Source organism: Pipra filicauda, unplaced genomic scaffold, assembly GCF_003945595.2.
Source record: "Pipra filicauda isolate LSUMZ 115617 unplaced genomic scaffold, ASM394559v2 scaffold411_size619879_pilon, whole genome shotgun sequence".
Lineage (NCBI taxonomy): Eukaryota > Metazoa > Chordata > Aves > Passeriformes > Pipridae > Pipra > Pipra filicauda.
In genome coordinates, this window is record NW_024104545.1 from 361,932 (window position 1) to 379,509 (window position 17,578).

Consider the following 17,578-nt stretch of genomic DNA (forward strand, 5'->3'; position numbering starts at 1 on the left):
AAGGAAGTGATTTAACACCTGAAAAGAACCGTTGCAAAGTATGGAATTGTTTATTTAGATGTACCTCTTGTACCCTCTCACATTAACTGAGTCCATCAGTTGGGGACTTGACTACAGAGAGATTTGGGCAGAATGTCTAAAACCAAGTGATTCAGCACTAAGGCTTCACTGCTTTCTGGGTATCTGACTGTCTTTTGCAAATGGAACTTAAGTACATTACAACACTGATTTCTCAAAGGCAGCATGGGAATGATAAAATAAGGAGCTAAACTTGGATCTCCTGCAACCCCAGCAGTTCTCTACCAACCCAACGTTTGCTAGTGAATAAGAATCAAAAGATGAAGGAAACTAGCACTTCTGGATATAACTGCAACGAGGAGAATATAAGAATTAAATAAATCACAGATATAGTGAAAACTAGACCACATTTTTTTGAATTATTTTCTATTTTATCACCGAAAAGTTCTAGTAGTGATCGAAATAAAGAAATAAAAGTTTACACTGTTTCTTGCTTTGTATGAACTGTTTCATTGATTGCAAGGCTCTAGAAATGAAAAATTGGTTTGTTCACCGTAACATTTTCAATGAATCATATTTAAGGTGACACTGTGCTATTATACTACAAAGTCATGTAGTAGAGAAACATAATGACCTCTCTGGTAATCTTACAGTTTTCAATGGAGTATCCTCATACAGCAGTGATTTGATATTTTGCAGTTTTAAAATGTAATTGAAAGCATTTTTATTGGATACATTCTCATTACACAGCACACAGCCTTCATTTGACAAAGCTGTTTAACAGCAGATTGAAAATGAATGATCAGTTAGAAGGGAAAAAAACACTGATGAAAAAGGGAAAATAAAAAGCTTGGCAAAATTTTAATCACCGTAAATTTTGCGATAATGACATTGCTCTTCAAGGTATTCTGATTTTTTTCTTTGCCAGCACTCAGAACTCTCTGTGTTCCATTAAACGCTTCACTGCAGCCTTGCAAGGGTTCTCAAATGTAACCTGGCAATTCACTCAACCCACACTGAAACAGCAGCACTGGCTCCCTTTCCCTGGCTGCTCCCACATTTCTCCTTTTCCTTATATATGTTTTCCTTCCCCACCAGCTCATTTGCTGTCAGTTCTGAGCAGCTTTAGAAGTACTTACAGACAACAGGTAGAAGTTCAGCTGTCTTTCTGTTTTGCCAGTCTTTGCATCTCTTACTTCTTGTCATTTTTCCTCATGCCTTTCAGCTTTCCTGATTCCAAAAAAAGAAGCTGGCACCAGTTTTGTGCCAACTCACACGAGTGAAGTGGAAGTTACGTGTCCCATAATTAAGGGTGATGTGCATTTCGAACTTGAGAAGTTGGCCTAATGTCATAAGAACCAGCTGGGTTTGATAACTGGCTGTGTACTGTGATCCATTTATCTGACTCAAATAGAAGAGAATGATGCCAATAATTCAAAATAGAAAACTCTTAAACTGCATATTTTTTCTAGTAGAATAACAAACTACCATAGATAAGAACCCTGCAAGAGGGATCAAAAATAAACTTATTAGGAGTTTATGCTTCATTTTTTTCCTAAACTGTTTCTAGGATAAGACTTTTGTTTCCATGCTAAAGCAAGTGATAGGAATTTTGAATTCTTGTTTTGCTAATCTCTAGATGTTAAATGTCCCTCAGTTTTGTTAATTTGTTTCTGCACTTCCCCTGAGACAATTCCAATTTCCACAAGCCTGCTTTTATACTGATTGATTCAGAGACAATAGACTGAAAAGGTATAAAACCAAACAGCTTATAATAGAAAAGTAACTTTGGCTGCTGTAATTAAAGGCAACCTTCTCTCACTTAGCAATAAACTACATTTAGATTTTGTCAGTAATTGGCAAACAAATGATCAAACAATATTACACATTCTGCACTTCAAGTTTCAGGTCTCATCTGCTCTAGAAAACCTCTCTGTCTTATCTGATGCAGTGATAATGAACAGATATAGGGTGTTGGGAAGCAGAAGGAAAAGAACCCAAACCATGTATCATATAGAAATTCTTCTGCTTATTTGAGCAAGAGAAATGTAGACAATGCCTCAGTCCTGATTTCAAGTTTAATTTTTTCTTTTTCAGTACCTGTAACTTCCTCTCATGCACTTCTCATTTTCTTCTTGTTCCCTGAAATTGTTGTAGTCACCCACAGTCTCCCGTGGTCTGAATGTTCCTGCTCTGTATCCCTTTTTTATTTGATCTGGGTATATTTTTTCCATTAATTCTTTCATTGCTGCAGTGTCATGGTTTGGGCTGGAACTGCAGAAGTCTTCAGAAATGCCTCATCAGGAAACTGTAGCCCTCCCAATTTCATTAATGAGCACAAGTGTCAAATATTAGTTTTCCTATTATATTCCTTTCTGATGTTCCAAATAGTAAAAAATATAATGCAATTAATCTAGTTCTTTCAGCTTTTAAAGCAGAAAAATTGGTAATAAATAATTCATGATGACTTCCTTTGAAATTTCTTTTCCTTCTTTTTTTAATGGTTCATTTAAGGGAGCAGAGATAAAGTAAAAACATGAGCTGTAGAAAACACAGCACTGGAGGATATAACTGCACAAATATCATATGATGGTCTCCATCCTCAGCACTTCTTTGTAGGAAATATGTGGATTAATTTAGGCCAGTAATTAAGACAACAGATCAGAACTCCCTGCCTAGATAATGGCTGGGACATTATTATGGAGGGTTACTACTGACTCATGGAAGGGTTTGCTTAAAACTGACATTTGCCAAACAGCCAAATTCTAGAATTCACTTACATGCCAGGTTTCCTGGAGATCCCAGTGCAGAGCCAAACAGTGTTGAAATCTGTATCTCGTTGTGTCAGATGTAATTCTCTGTAAAGGCAATAGTGAAGGATTCAGAGAAAGCCTCACTACAATGGGACAGAAAAACAGCTGTATGGATCTTGAGATTCCGTGTTTGGGAAATAAAAGTTATGTCGTAATTCTAAGAAGCAATATCTGATATCTTCACTAAAACCTGGCTGATCTTCTTTGATTTTTTTTAATTGAATGTTTTTGCTAATACAGGAATACATTTGAACAGAAGAAAACATTGGAAAACAAGGAAAAGGTAAAGCAGGAGAGGGTAAAAAAAGAGAAAAAAATGGGAAAATATAACAGAAGTAGATTTAAACTTTGGAAATTTGCAGGTTTTTGGCTTTGATGCAACAGGTCAGTATGAGAAGGAATATGGCAACTGAAATAATATCTAGAGAAACAGCAATGAAAGATGATGATCACTGAGGCAGATTTAGGAGATTTCTACTGCTATTTAAGAATATTAAGAATTAATTTGTTATCGGAAACCTGTGCATGATCCTTATTTTGTTTCCACAGTGTAAAATGACTTGCTGCAATAGAGCATTTCAATCTGCAGCATGGATTTATCAGCATAACCACTGCTGAACTCCAGCTTGGCAATCCTAGCTTTCTTTCCAAATATATATTACAAAATTATTTATATAGAAATATATAAGTTTTCGACATGTGCTCGCTCTGATTTTCCCATCCAAGCCATTTCAAAAAATACCCTCTCCCTTTTCAAAAAGATACCAGTAAATGCAGAAAGTGAAAGCGATGCAGAATGTTTGACAAGACTTGATCTGAATTCAAAGGCTACTGCTGAGTATTTAGGAGGAATCGTTAAGGTTTATTAATTTCTGGGGTATTTGCTGTCTGGAACAAGAAATTCTCAGGACATGAGGTGACAGCCCTGCTGTGGCAGCATTACCAATGTGCTTTCAGCACCAGTTTCATGGATAGATGCTCTTGCAGCTTCTATTTTCTGTCCTCATGCATTTTTTTCCCTCCCCAATCTGTTGCAAGGGAGAGAAGTGCAGTGATAAATGGCACACAGTGGCATAAACATAACCAGGGGCTGACAAGGATACCCTTGGAAGGCTGTGGCATAAGTTACACCTTTTCCATAAAGCCTTAGTATATGATCTGATGTCCTCTGCTCTGTGCAGGTCCAGGCTGTTCCATAAATAATGTGAATTCCCTCAGTCAGAGGCACACAAATAGTATGTTACACCTATGCAAGGAGCAAATGATTTTTTGAAAAATTGGGCTCTTAAACTGTATTATGGATAACAATTCTCACCATCGTCGTTCATCCATCCAGATAAAATGGTACCTATTTCCTCCTTAAATGTCAAATATGTAATATGTATTTTGAAATAGAAAGGATACCTTAGGGTACATGCTAATGTACTTCCTTCAATTACATTTTATGATTATGACCTTTATTCCAACAATAATTTAATGTTTTAATTAAATTTGCAACCATTTTCATTGCTGCAAGATGTCCTTCATCTCTCTGTACTGTAATTTAATGAAGTGATTTTCAATCACAATCAGCAATATCTAACAATAAATTTTAATACCATTTCTCATGAGTCTAAGAGGATCTTTCATGTTTTAAAGCAAACTTCATATCAGTGCCATGGCAAGGAATAATTCCAACCTTTACTGTAAGCATAGAATACACATTTTCAGGTTTTTCAGCCAGATCTTGGGATGTGGAATAATCAATGTTTATTCCAAAAAGAGACTTCTAATAAAAGAGGGCCTTTAATTAAGAAAGAGAAAAAAATAAATAATGAAACTGTTCCAAAAGGGATAGCACCATGGTAAAGAATGAAAAAATGTCCATTAGTAATCACGATGTCTCTTAATTTTGATTTATGGATTTTTTTTTAATTAAAATTTCAATGCAGGTCAATAACTGGCAACAAAGGTGTACAGAAAAGGGGAAAAGATCACCAGGAAAAAAGGGTCAGAATATTTAATTTGGAAGAATAAAATAAACTACTGCTGCATCTTCTTTCTATAACAGCAGCAACTCATGAATTTTGCACATTTTTGGTATTAGGGGAGTAAGCACAGCAGCAGAAACAGAAAAAACACTTTAAGTATTAAGTCATCAAAAAAACCGAAACAGGTTTTTTGTCTCTTTCTTGCACATGAATTTAAAGTTTCTTGGAAGCACATAATAGTCTTGCCCCCTTTTTTTGGTATTTTAACAAAAATGATTGCAGGGAAAATCAGGGAAATCTGAGCTGGTTTTTAACTTGGAAAATACATTGCCTTGAAAAAAAAAAAAAGAGAGAGAAATACTGAGAACACCTAAATGTGAGGAAATGTTGGAAGGATCTGATAACACAGAGTTTTAAATTATAGTACCAGTGCCAGTGCTGAAGCCAAACCTCCCAGGAGCTGGTTTCAGGACACGTCTATACATCGGGGCACGAGAACATCTCTGGTCTTGGGCCTGGAGATGGTGGTCAAAATCACCTGGAAGCAGCTAAATTAAAGAATTGCAGCATTTGCATTGGTAAGATGAAAGAGGGAGGTTTTCTGAAGGCAGAAAGCTGAAGTGCTGAATGGAAATGAGAAGGTTCCACAGAAGGGAAGGTGTAAAGCAGGAACACGATGGCACATGTGGTGACAGTAAAAAATCTGGGTTGCAATGATGATGAACAGAACTGAAGCAGAATGTCTGTACTGATACAGGCTGAAGAGATGCCAAGAAATAAAACCTGGATTTTGACAAAATATAATGAGCCTTGTAACGCAATGAGCCCTATATAATGTCAAGTAATTTAATTTTCTTTACTGCATTCTTTGAAGCCTTATGTAGAACAAAGGTACCTTCTACCATGGATCTCTCAAATCCCTGTTTCTTGGAAGGTGGTGAGTAAATTTTATTAGTTACATCAGTGTAACTTGAATTTATACTACAGTGATATGCTATGGGAACCTCTGGGGTGAATTTATACAAATTGACTTACCTGGGTAATAGGAGAAAAGCTAGAAATTACTTAATTCAGTTGTATCCTCTGCAGACCAAAAGCAATCAGGAACATACCTAAACAGAATTATTAACTCCTGAATGTTCTCTGCTCATCTCATGTGGTCATTGGGTTCAGTGCAATTATTATTTCCAGGCATAAGTTGGTAATGAGTGAACAGGAATAATTACTGTTGTGCTTTAACAGTTTCAACCGAGCTCAAAATTCGGTCTCTCGGCAGCAGGGAAATGTCTTGTTTTCAAGTGGTTTTGAGATGCATCTGTACTTGTTACCAAATGATCCTCACAGCATAAGGGCTTTTTTCCCCCCACTTCTACTGCTTCTTAATTTTAAAATGTATGTAGTGTACATGCAGACTCCTTTGGTAAAGAACAGGAGTGATTTATCGACTCTCTATCGCCTGAGCAGCTTGTCTTTTCTAATTCCATGAGGTGTAAGTCCCACTTTTAACAAAACAGCAGGACATTTTTCTGGACAGACTCAAACAGCAGTTTATTTTGCTTGTTTTTTGTGCAAACAATAGACAATATTTTTGTCCTAAGGGTAGGTTTTATGTTTGATTTCTGCTGCCTGTAGTTGTGAAATCCTCCAGAGAACCATTTATATAAGACAAAAATTGATTCTCAGAAAATATATCAGAAATGCCAGTGTAAGGAGAATGCATAATCTAGTGTATGAAAAGCATAAAATATATCAGCTACTTTGTATCAAATATTGGCATTAAAACTATTGTTTTTAAAGTATTCATCTGTATCTCTCAGTTTAGAATGAGTCAGTGACCTCTGCATTAAAAGCCTTGTTTAGCAAGATCATCGATATTTATTGAAAAGTTCAATTAAAAAATACAGAACAAAAGAAATGAAAAGCCTGCTATAACGATAATCCTGCTAGAATTCTGAGTGCTGTAAAACAGCTTTACTTGTTTAATGTAGTTGTTGATGTGGGATTGAGAAGGTGAGTAAAAATGTTCTAAAATATTTACTTTAAAGGGCTTATCTATCATTTATTTCCACACCTCAGTTTTTCCATATCTGAAATGGTAAAATTAATGGAATTGGGATGTTAAAATGATCAGATTATCTGCTTTAGACAGTTCAGAGATGACTACAAGTTGTGAGAAACATCTGGGCAGATCTCTCCCAGCTGAGATGGAATCTTTTACTTCCTCTTGAACTCTGACCATAAATACAGATGTTACTGGCTGAGATTAAACAGGAGAAACATTTTAATACTCCAAACTCTTTCAAGTACAAAGGCCAGACCTGGTAGTCAGGAATCATGTTCCCAGCCTGCCTTCTGCTCTAAACCAAGCTTTTACACCGGGTACTTATGGGATATCCTTCAAAATTAAGGTCAAGCTAATTAATTTAGAGCATTTTATGACAACCAAATTAACGTTAAATGAGTTAATCGTGATTAATGTTGTTACTGAACAATTAAACCTGATAGGATCATTCTTTTAAGACTTGGTTCAGTTTAGAGTTACCTCATAGTATGAGCAGATGTGTTTCTGAGCTAAAAATACATTTCATCAGTAGAAGCAACGAGTTTTGTGAGAAGTGGTACTTAAACCCTCAGATATTTATAAGCAGCAAAAAGTTTCTGAAGCTCAATAGGTTTTCTGCTCTTTGTAGTAATCCCCTTTTAACAGATAAACTTGGAAATCCTAATCCCAGTCTCTTCTTGCACAGGTTTCTTACAACTGAAATGTATTTATTGATTTTGGTTGAGTTGCTTCTCACCTAACTGGGGACAGAACAAACTTCACGGTTTGCATTTAAAGTCAAAATACGTCAGAGTTTTGAGGTTTTAAAAGAATTTTTTCTTTTTAAAGAATTAACTTCAAAAATCTGGGAGAAAATGATACGTCTAGTTGTGATAACTAGATATAATTTATGACTCACATTTCTTAATTAGACTTAGTGAAATCAGCGACGTGTAAAACATTTACTAGAAATCTGTCTGCAAGGTGTTAGTGTTGGTACCAAGATCAATGCACAAATCTGAAAGCCTATATTTTTCTGTTTCTGCCACAAGCTATTTTTCATACAAAATTCCATTTTTTTGGGTCCCATAAAGCATAATAGAATTTTATAAGAAATTTAGAATGGGAAATAAAAAAATGTTCCTACTGAGAGTGCAGATAATTTCCAACATTTTGCTTTACTACTGGGTAAGTTAGCAAAATATCATTCCTAGAGTACGTGGTAGATAAGTTATTAGTTTTTACTTCCCAGATTTTTCTTGGTCTCATGTAATGGATTTCTCTTAAATGTGACATAACTAAGTCATTCTAAGTTGTCCTGTAGCCATTATTGCTTCAGCTTTTTTGACAATTGCATTTTTCCAGCAGCTCCAAGTAATATCTTTCAATACAATTCTGATGCCTTTTTCTAGAGAGCACCTGTGTTCTTTCAGACAGGTAAAAGGTTAGCACAGCTGCCTGAAGAGCAGAGGGCAGCAGCAAAGCTTTTCATTGCTGACATGATTATAAAATTGCTGTCTCATAAACTACTGATTGATCTATAAAGTTCCACCTGAATATTTTCAGAATTTTGCGTCAGAGGTAATTTTTATTTCCCATATACATATGAGAGATACTCTAAAAAAAACATGATCCTGCAATGTGCACCTTCCAAAACATCCAAAGTCAGATTCCAAATGGTCCTATTTTCAATTACTGCAAATTCTTATTTTGCAGTAACACCTACCTCAAAACTGCCATTAGTTTCAACATTTCTGAGACTGATTTTCATGGTGTTTTAAATAAAACTGGAACACTGTCCTTTAATGATGCTTCTCTCAAGTAGTAGGAGTAAAAAACAATATAATTCTACAAGTAAAAAAATTACATTCAGTCACACATCATTCTTTCCCAAGTTGCTTTTTTGTTATTTTATGTTATATTATCATAGAATATCTCAAATAATGAGGGACCCATAAGGATCAAGTTCAACTTTGTGCTCCTCAAAGGACTACCTAAATTTAAACAGTATAAATAAGAGCAGTGTCCAGATGCTCCTTGAATTAATTCTGACAGTCTTGATGCCTATATTATATTATAATATTATATTATATTTTTAATGTAAGTTGCAGCAATGTGTACTAGAAGCTGAGTCTGGGGTGTTTGTCAAATACGGTCTTAACATCCTTCTAATTTATGATAAGCAATATTTTGCAGATGTTTTCCACAAAAATGCAAATGCAAAGTTACATATTCCAATGAAGCTGATTCTTAGCAGTTATATCTATTATTTAAATTCATATTCTTCTAAAGCACCGGGTGCCCTGACCTATTCTGATTTTTAAGGAATCTGCAGAACACTCTGTATTACTTATAAAACGTAATTAAATTCCTTTCCATTTATCCATTCATGGTGGCTTAAAAGCAAAAAGCCATAATCCACCTTATTGCTTTTGTTGCATGCTCATTATTTAGATTTTTGTGTAAAATGTCATTGTTCAGACTGCTGACTGAATAACTTTGAAGTCTGTTGTGTCCTATTAGCAATGCTGCTCATTATGCAGGGTGGGCTGACTAATGGAACGCCTTTGCCTACCATAAACTAGTGTTCAGATAGGAAATAGCATGGAAGTAATAATAATTAATTAAAAACTTAATTACAATTTCCTTTCAGGCATTGCAACAATGGTGCTGGTAAAGAAAAAAACCCAACTCAACCAGAAAGATACACATCTATGTATCTGTTCTTCAACAGAAATCATGTATGTGTTTTCTTCATACCGGATAAATAAAGATTTCAAGGGGGACATAATATAAGCCCCTAAAGAAAAAAAAACACTACGATTTTCTTTTCCTAAAGAGTCAACCAAGATTTCCTTATCAGTCAGGTTTGTCACAGAACGTGAAAATAAGAATTTCCAGCTGAGTTTCACAGCATTTAGTGCATCAGTCAGTCTTTCAGCTCTGTGAGAGTATTCAATTCTGCTAAAATATTTCTAGTTTCCACCATTACAAGTAGTTCCTTCTGAATAAAACAGGTGACTCCAATTTTGTTTCTGTAGTTACCTATGGAAGTTTTTGACTGATAGCTGTTTTACACGCAGAACATTTAGAAGATGTGCATTCTTTCTACAAAAGTCACGTCACTAAATGCCTTTACAAATCCCTGGCAGAATTTGTGTACTCCCAGTTGCTGAACTATTTCTTAAGTTAAAATGGAAACCAGCGTGAAGTCATCAAAGAAAAATGAAAAACCTACTGAAAAGCCACTGAGCTAAAGGGAGCCTATTTTTAGTTTAGAGGAAGTCCATATGTATCATGCTCTACACCACACTTTAATCATTACCCTCATCAGGATGACAGGTGATGCCAGGATAATAAATAAAGTCTACGATAAGAAATTAAACTGCTATGACAGAATTTAAAGGCCATTAAGCCTTCTAATTCCACTCCTGTTTATCCTCTACAAACATCCTTCCTCCTCCTCCACAATAAACTGTCTGTTCGTTCAAATTCAAGGATACACTGTAGGGAAGAATCAGTAAAGATCAACATCAGAAACCAAACCAAACCAAAACAAGATCAGCTGTCAATGTAAAATTCTCTAGCCACAAAGGAAAAGAAGAAATCACCTGTACTACCAAGAGCATATGGAGAAATGCCTTTTGTCAGCAGTTGCTTCTGTTTTGCCAAAAATAATGAAGTAATAAGATGCCCACTCTGTGTCACTAGATCTAGATCCTAGATCAGGAAACACAATAGTAACTTAAACCACACACTGCAGATTCCTTTCTTAGTTGTAAAGGAAAGCAGTCCTGCTACCACATTAGTACTACAGCCAGAAAATAACTGCCCACGTATGTCCCATTTCCAGGAATATTCCAATACCAGCAAGTCCAAACAAATGTGTCTCAAATTATGCTTCCATGACTATGCTGTTTATGACTTACCTACTTCACAAGTGTCAATGCACTTTGAACAATCACGTGGCACTTAATTAACTAACAATAATCATTGTCTACATGCAAATTAACTACTTATTGGAGAAATAATTTCATGTGAAGTGTAGTCATGTTATCTTTATCGATTTGACTGACAAACATTAATCTGCATTATATTAGTCCCTCCAGTCTAAATTAACATCTGTTGATTTAGTTGGACTTGATACAACCACAATACATAGACTGTTGGAGAAGCTGAGTGCAAAGCCCACCTTCTTCTTCAAACTTCAGGTGGTGAAAATACTTCAGTTTCTCAGATTTTGTCTTCAGGGAACACAAATCTGAAAGTCCCAATGGGTTAGACAAGACTGAAAGCATTTTTGGCATCTTTGATCTAAGTTGTGGGGTTTTCTACCTATACTGCAGAGCTGCCTTTACCTGCCTAAATTGCATTTACAGCCCTTTGTGAATGTGTTTAAACATTACTTTTATCCCCAGTTTAGGGATGGAGAAATGAAATTGCAATAAACTGAAATTACATGCCCCACATATACTCCCATTCTGCAGTTCTCATAAGCATAAAAATCAGTGGTATTTATCAGCTCACCTAGAGCTGCATGACTTTTGGTTCTATTGCTGTGGTACTTTTTATTTAAAGTGTTTTCTTGGACTTGAGTGCAGAGGTTATACTTTTCCTGGCAATAGCATTCTACAGCCAAATATATACAGCTATAATGGTATTTGCAGTAGTTAGCCTATTTTTTCCATTTCTTAATATCACTCTGCTTTTAAACTTTTATAGCTTAACCTCTTAAATTAGTATCTTCAGCATTTCACGCCTCAGAAAAATGACTCTTGTAACTGTATACCCAATACTGTCATCTATTAGAATGCAGCACAATTATTCAGTTTTGTTCCTTTTTTTATTGCTCTTTCTCTGTACATTTACTTATTCTATAAATATAGAGCAAAATATTATTGTAACCATCTCTCATAATGTCTTGAATCTAGGCACCCAGTCCAAAAATGTACCACGTTTGCTCTTTTCATGGCATGCTCATTAGAATGTGAAGTGCTGTCCACTGCTGGGAAGAACATTAACAGTTAATAACTGGTCCAGTCATTTTTAACAGCTTAGAACTATGGGAGATACAGATTTTATTTATGTGGATTTAACATCTTAGAACTATGGGAAATAGAGATTTTATTTATGTGAATTTGTTGACTGCTGAGAAAAAATGAATTATGGCCTTTAATACATATGATTTCCAACTGAAGTGGAATTAAAGGAAGGAATCAAAGCTGGACCTAATGCCACTGCCCTTTGTGTTCTGTTATTTGATTTCATTTTAGACTAGATGCCTGGATCAGGAACCTAACATGGCTGCAGGTGAGTCAGTGGCTTTTTTGCAACTGATGGGGTAAATAGCATCTCTTTTTTTCTTTATTTCAATAAATGAGGTTAAAACCAATTCCATTTTGTAGCCAAACTGCAGCAAGAAGACTTTGTCAAATAGCAGCAGAGATTCCCAGGCAACTAATTAAGAGCCAGTGCCTTTCCACAAAGGTGTTCTTGGCCACAGATGTGTCATTTTGTGCACTGTTGACTGCATTTATTTGCTATGACTTTGCAGCCTCTTATTAGAAAGACATTTTACTTTTCAAATGCCATCCACTCTAAATTAGTGGAGAGCAGGTCTCCGAAACTTGGAGTGTTTCCCAGACAAAACACAATGCACAAAGCTCTAAGTTGTTCAAGAAATGATACCAGAAGTTAGAATATGTTCTTGATGAAGCTGTGAACTTCAACTGGTAGACTTCTCACAGGAAGGCTCAATCCCCCTGCTTAGTGGGGTGAACGCCACTTCCATCTGTTGTATTGTACAGAAATAAAATAAACTTCAAAGAGAAAGCTCTTAACCTGTTTGTTTTTGCTGAAATGAAAATACCAATTCAGCAAGTCATATTTTGGAAACAAGTCTCCAGTAATCATAACATTTTGTTGGATGCCAGATGGCCTGCTCTCCTGGTCTGCACGTCAGAATAACTAAATGCTTGTCTTTCTTAATGTAGCATTTTAGGGTAGCAAATGAATATGTAAAGTCATTAAAATTAGAAGCTCTGAGATGAAATCTCAGTGCTACTGAACTCAGGGACATTTCTACCATTGACTTCAGCAGTGTTATGTTTTTGCCACTGCTGTATCCTAGAGTTGAAAATACATCTGTTTTATTTTGACAATGGCATTTCAAGACAAGTAGATTGTTACCTGTTTCCTCACATTATTGCTTTCCTCATATTTACAGGTTGGTACCCATAAAACACACAGCTGATAACCTGTAAAAAAGCAGGTGCTTTAAAAGCTTTCTAAAACAAAAGTTTCATTTCAAATGTTTCTTTAAAAGCTTCTTGGAACTGAGTGATCATGACGCACTCACCTGCCAAAATGTGGTGTTTTGGATGTGCTTACAAATGCACACAGATTTCACCCAAATTTTAAGGTCTCTAAAGAATGGTGGGATTAAAATAAATGTGCAAGTTTCATAGTCAGCAGAGTGAGACAGAGGGGCCTTTGAAAACTTCTTGGAGTGATTGCTGACTGTCTGTCCTGGGAACCTGAACTTAAAAGCCACGACCTTCCTTTCTATAGGTTATCAAACCCATATCCATGGACTTTAAGGATACTAGATGTGTTTACTATTGAAAATTCACAAAAATCCTTGAGTTTAAGAGTTAGTTAAATAGGATCTCTCTTCAGGATTTTACCCTTGGAAAAAAGGTTTGGAAAACTTTGCTCTTCTAAAAATTAATGTACTGACAGTAACCACTAAATGGGTAAGAATTTAAGGCAGTGAATTGCTGCTGGGTTTAACTAGAGCCAAGCTCAGCTTCCTATGACATTATTTCATTGCCTGAACTGGATACAGCTTTCCCCCACTGTGTATGTGACATCAGGAACGTTGTAAAAGCATTACTACATTGGAATGGTCTTTCCAGTTATCCCTCTGGATGTGTCGATGGGACACATTTGGACTGCCAGCACGGGACATGCACCAAAACACCAAGGCCTCCACCAGATTGGCGGCTCTAGTCCAACACGAACCCTTCCACGGGGCATGCATTTGAAAAACACCCGCTTTTGACACTGAACACCATCTGAATGCTGACTCCAAAAGGGCCAGAAGCTGGACTAATGAATTATACAATCAACTCCTGTCATTTTAGCCTGTTCTTTCAGCTAATAATAAAGTACTAGACAACTATTGTGCACCTTTTATTGTCGTGCTACGCTGCTACCATCTGAGTTGTCATGCATTGGAGCATTGAAGATGAGCCGAAGAGTGACTGTTGTATATTTATAAAGGATTCTGTGGCTAACTTTGCTCAAAATTGGGCATGTAATGAATGCATTACTGCAAAGCAGGGAAATAAAACCTATTATAGGCTAGAAATGAATCATCCCAATGGCAAATCATTTTCTAAGCTGCAGTATTTTCTCTGTTATTGCTTTGCTTTAAACTTCGGTGAAAAGCAATTATTTTATTCTTTCTCTTTACTTTTATTGCTGGTGATTCTTATGCTAATTTTCCCCCTTTATATTCGATTTGATTTTGAAAAGCTTTTTGGAATTTAAGATTAAATTGAATTGGTGATACTGCCCTGTCATCTTCACCTCCTACCTTTCTTATCCCCACTGCCCACTCTGGGTTCTGAAGAATTCTTAAGTAGAGCAAACTCAAAACTATCACATTCTAAACTGTTTCTTGTTCTAAATAAATGAGACAAATCAGTATCCTCAAAATATCAGAATAATAGAAGTTTGGAGCTTTCTTGGTAGTTCTTTTTTTTTTCTTAATGTTAAGCTTATTTTTGATTTAATAGTTTAAAGAAGCAAAAGTTCCCTGTATTTGAAAAGTGTTCTTATATGAATTTTTCCCCTTGAAGAATGGCACATGTGCATGTCAGTGAAATGTGTACACTTGTGAGACCTTTGTTGTCCTATGTGCCAGTGGCTTAGGTGGGTATAAAACATGCAAATTATTTTCTTGCAGTGAAATTAGTAATTGATAATTTTCAGATTAAACAATAATCCCTTCAATTAAACAAAAAATAAAAATCTGCAAACAAACAACTTAAAATTCTACCCACAAACCTAGAGGTGATTTTTCACCCATTCATTTTTTTTGCTTGGACAAAACCATTTTAGAAAAAAAGGTATTTATTTATTATCAAAAGTCACTAAGAAGGCACAGGACTAGCGAGGATTTACTTTGCTCAAAACTTCTGGCATGAGATACGGGGTGAGAATTCATACGAATTAGCACTTTTAGATGAAAGTCTTATTATTTAAATGCTGGGATTTTGTGTATTTTTTCATTAGTATTCAATGACTTTGAATTAAATTTCAAAACTAAAACCCTCATGATTTTGATCAGCACATCCTTTTAAAGTCTACTGCTAGAATGCATTTGAATGAATAAAATCCTGTGAACAATAATATGCTATTGCTTACAGCTTCAAAAACAATATGCCTGAAAGCACCCCTTTTAATTTTAAATCTTAAAGCTATCAAGATTGTTCCAGGTATCCCATGACTGAAACATTCCATCTCCTGAAAGTCCAAGTAGAAACAGGCCATTATGCTACCCTGAACCCTCCTCTTGAATTTGGATTCCTTGCTTGGACCTGGCTGAAGAGCAGAAACTACAGGCAGAGTTGTCCAAGGTCCACTCTGTTGTCAAAAGGGAAAGAAAGTCTAAGTGCAGATCTAGAAAATTATCTGTATTGTGATCTTTGTATTAGTCATAGTTGGGTGAGATTAAATCTCAGCTTGCTTTAAAACAAATTAATTCAGCAGTTGCTTTCCTGGAAGAAATCTGTGTAATATACCTACAAATGGCTGCAAGGAAGCTCCCGATTTCCTTACCTCAGGAAGATGAAATGATGCAGAACCAAAAATGGAAATTATACTTTTCCTAATGTTGGGTCCAACACAGAGGCAATATTTTCTAAAAACCATAAAATGTTACGAGGCAGTAATGAAATACTTTCCTGTAGGCTTGAGGGCAACCTTTGATGCAAGTAAAACCAAAAATGTCCTAAAAAAATCCTTGAAAAAGGCTCCTTGTTTTCCTCCCCTTCCCTGAACTCTGGCCTGGGACACCATGTACTGTTGATGGCTGTAGTGTCAGTGATCACTGAGCTTTCATTCAATTTATTTTGGAAAATTTAGGACAAAAGACAAATCCAGGCCTCTTGCATAGGCCTCAGGCAATTGTGTTTACTTTATTTCAGGGCAGGCGTTGCAGGTTAGCTGAAACATTGCAGGAACAGTGATTGTCTCACAGTCACAAAGGTGGCAGTGCCACATCTTTTCATGCTCTCTGATGGAGCTTAGGTGAATTGCAAATATAAAAAAAAAAATTAAAATTATTTATCTAAAAAAACCTATGGACATAGGTAAGGCTTTCATTCTTTTTATGTCTTTGGAAGCTCAGAAAATACAGCTGTAGCTAGGCAATCACCATGGTGAAAAAGAGAAATATATCCTTAAAATTTCAAGAACTACTATCAATTAAAAATCAGAGAGTCTTTTTTCATTCATATTAACAGAAATTTCTTTAAATCCTCACTGCTTGCTTAAAGATCAAATAAAAGACATTGTGACTGCCAACGAACCATGAGATGAATGATTTAAGATAGATTTTCATTCTGACCACTGATTTAATAAAAAGGTAGGTTAACACCTAACAATCCTAGAAACAGCTTATTTTCATAGAACCTCTGCAGCACTAATGATTATGTTCTAATAAAAGGCTATATTTTTCCATAATCCATCTAATGAAACATGTAGTATTCCATAAAACAGGGTTTTTTAAATATATAAATTTATCTCTGAGTAAATGTTGGAAACTTGTTTAAATACTGAAAGAACTGAAGCACAGCAAAAGTACTCTTTAATATCCCAAATTTAGCTTTGCTTTTATGATTTGGATGAATAAGAGTAGTTCTTTTTGTTAATTTTTCTGAATGTTAAACCACGACTTTGAGGTTGTTTCTCAAGAGTTTCAATAGGAGTAGTACTGTAATACTTATTTACAGTTTCAGCACAGGTTAAATGTGTGCACTGAACACTTGTAAAAGTAATCAGAGTCTTGATTAATGTTTGTCACTGTGCTGTTCACAGGGTTTTTTTGAGTTTTACCTACCTCTTAATATTTTTATTAGATTTAATTAATTTTATCAGCTTTATTTTAACTTGGTGTGACCAAAATTAGAAGCACTACAACTGCTGCCAACTTTCTGAGATTATCCCATCATCACATATGGTTTAGGCCATCCTTGTGACATAAAACCAGAGACTTCAATCTGAGTTGTTCCAAGCAGCTGAAAATATAGAATGCTGCAACCAAAGGGTTTTATTTGGTATGTAACATTTTAGTTGCATTCGACGTCTAAAGGGCCATTATTAACATTTCATTCTGAAGAAGCAATTACTTCACCATAGATGGGTGAACAGATAGGAGAACAAGGTCCTTTCTAATTTGATTGCACATGATGTACTCTGTGATTACATTTTGTTCAGCAAGGCATTCAACCAGGCTTTAATCAGAACTTCTACTTGTTTTTAGAGCCTAACTAGGAGTCTTTCTTGCCTTCTAAATTTTACAGGAACTTCACCTGCACAAAATGAGAAGCACTCCTGTGACATTTCCAATGGTGTGGAATTACATTTAGACTCATAATTTGTATTTTATTGCAAGATGTGCCCTTATTAGGACACACAGGATTAAGGGTGTGTACCTCTTATTACAG

At 35.6% G+C, this 17,578-nt stretch overlaps 1 long non-coding RNA gene across 1 annotated transcript in view; it reads right to left on the minus strand.

The window, feature by feature from the left end:
* The window catches only part of LOC120324067, a 73,155-nt gene that overhangs the window by 48,321 nt on the left and 7,256 nt on the right, over positions 1–17,578 (minus strand). Inside the window, exon 3 of the long non-coding RNA XR_005565066.1 lies at positions 2,799–2,876. This is a non-coding gene — a long non-coding RNA (uncharacterized LOC120324067). The remainder of the gene's footprint in view (positions 1–2,798; positions 2,877–17,578) is intronic.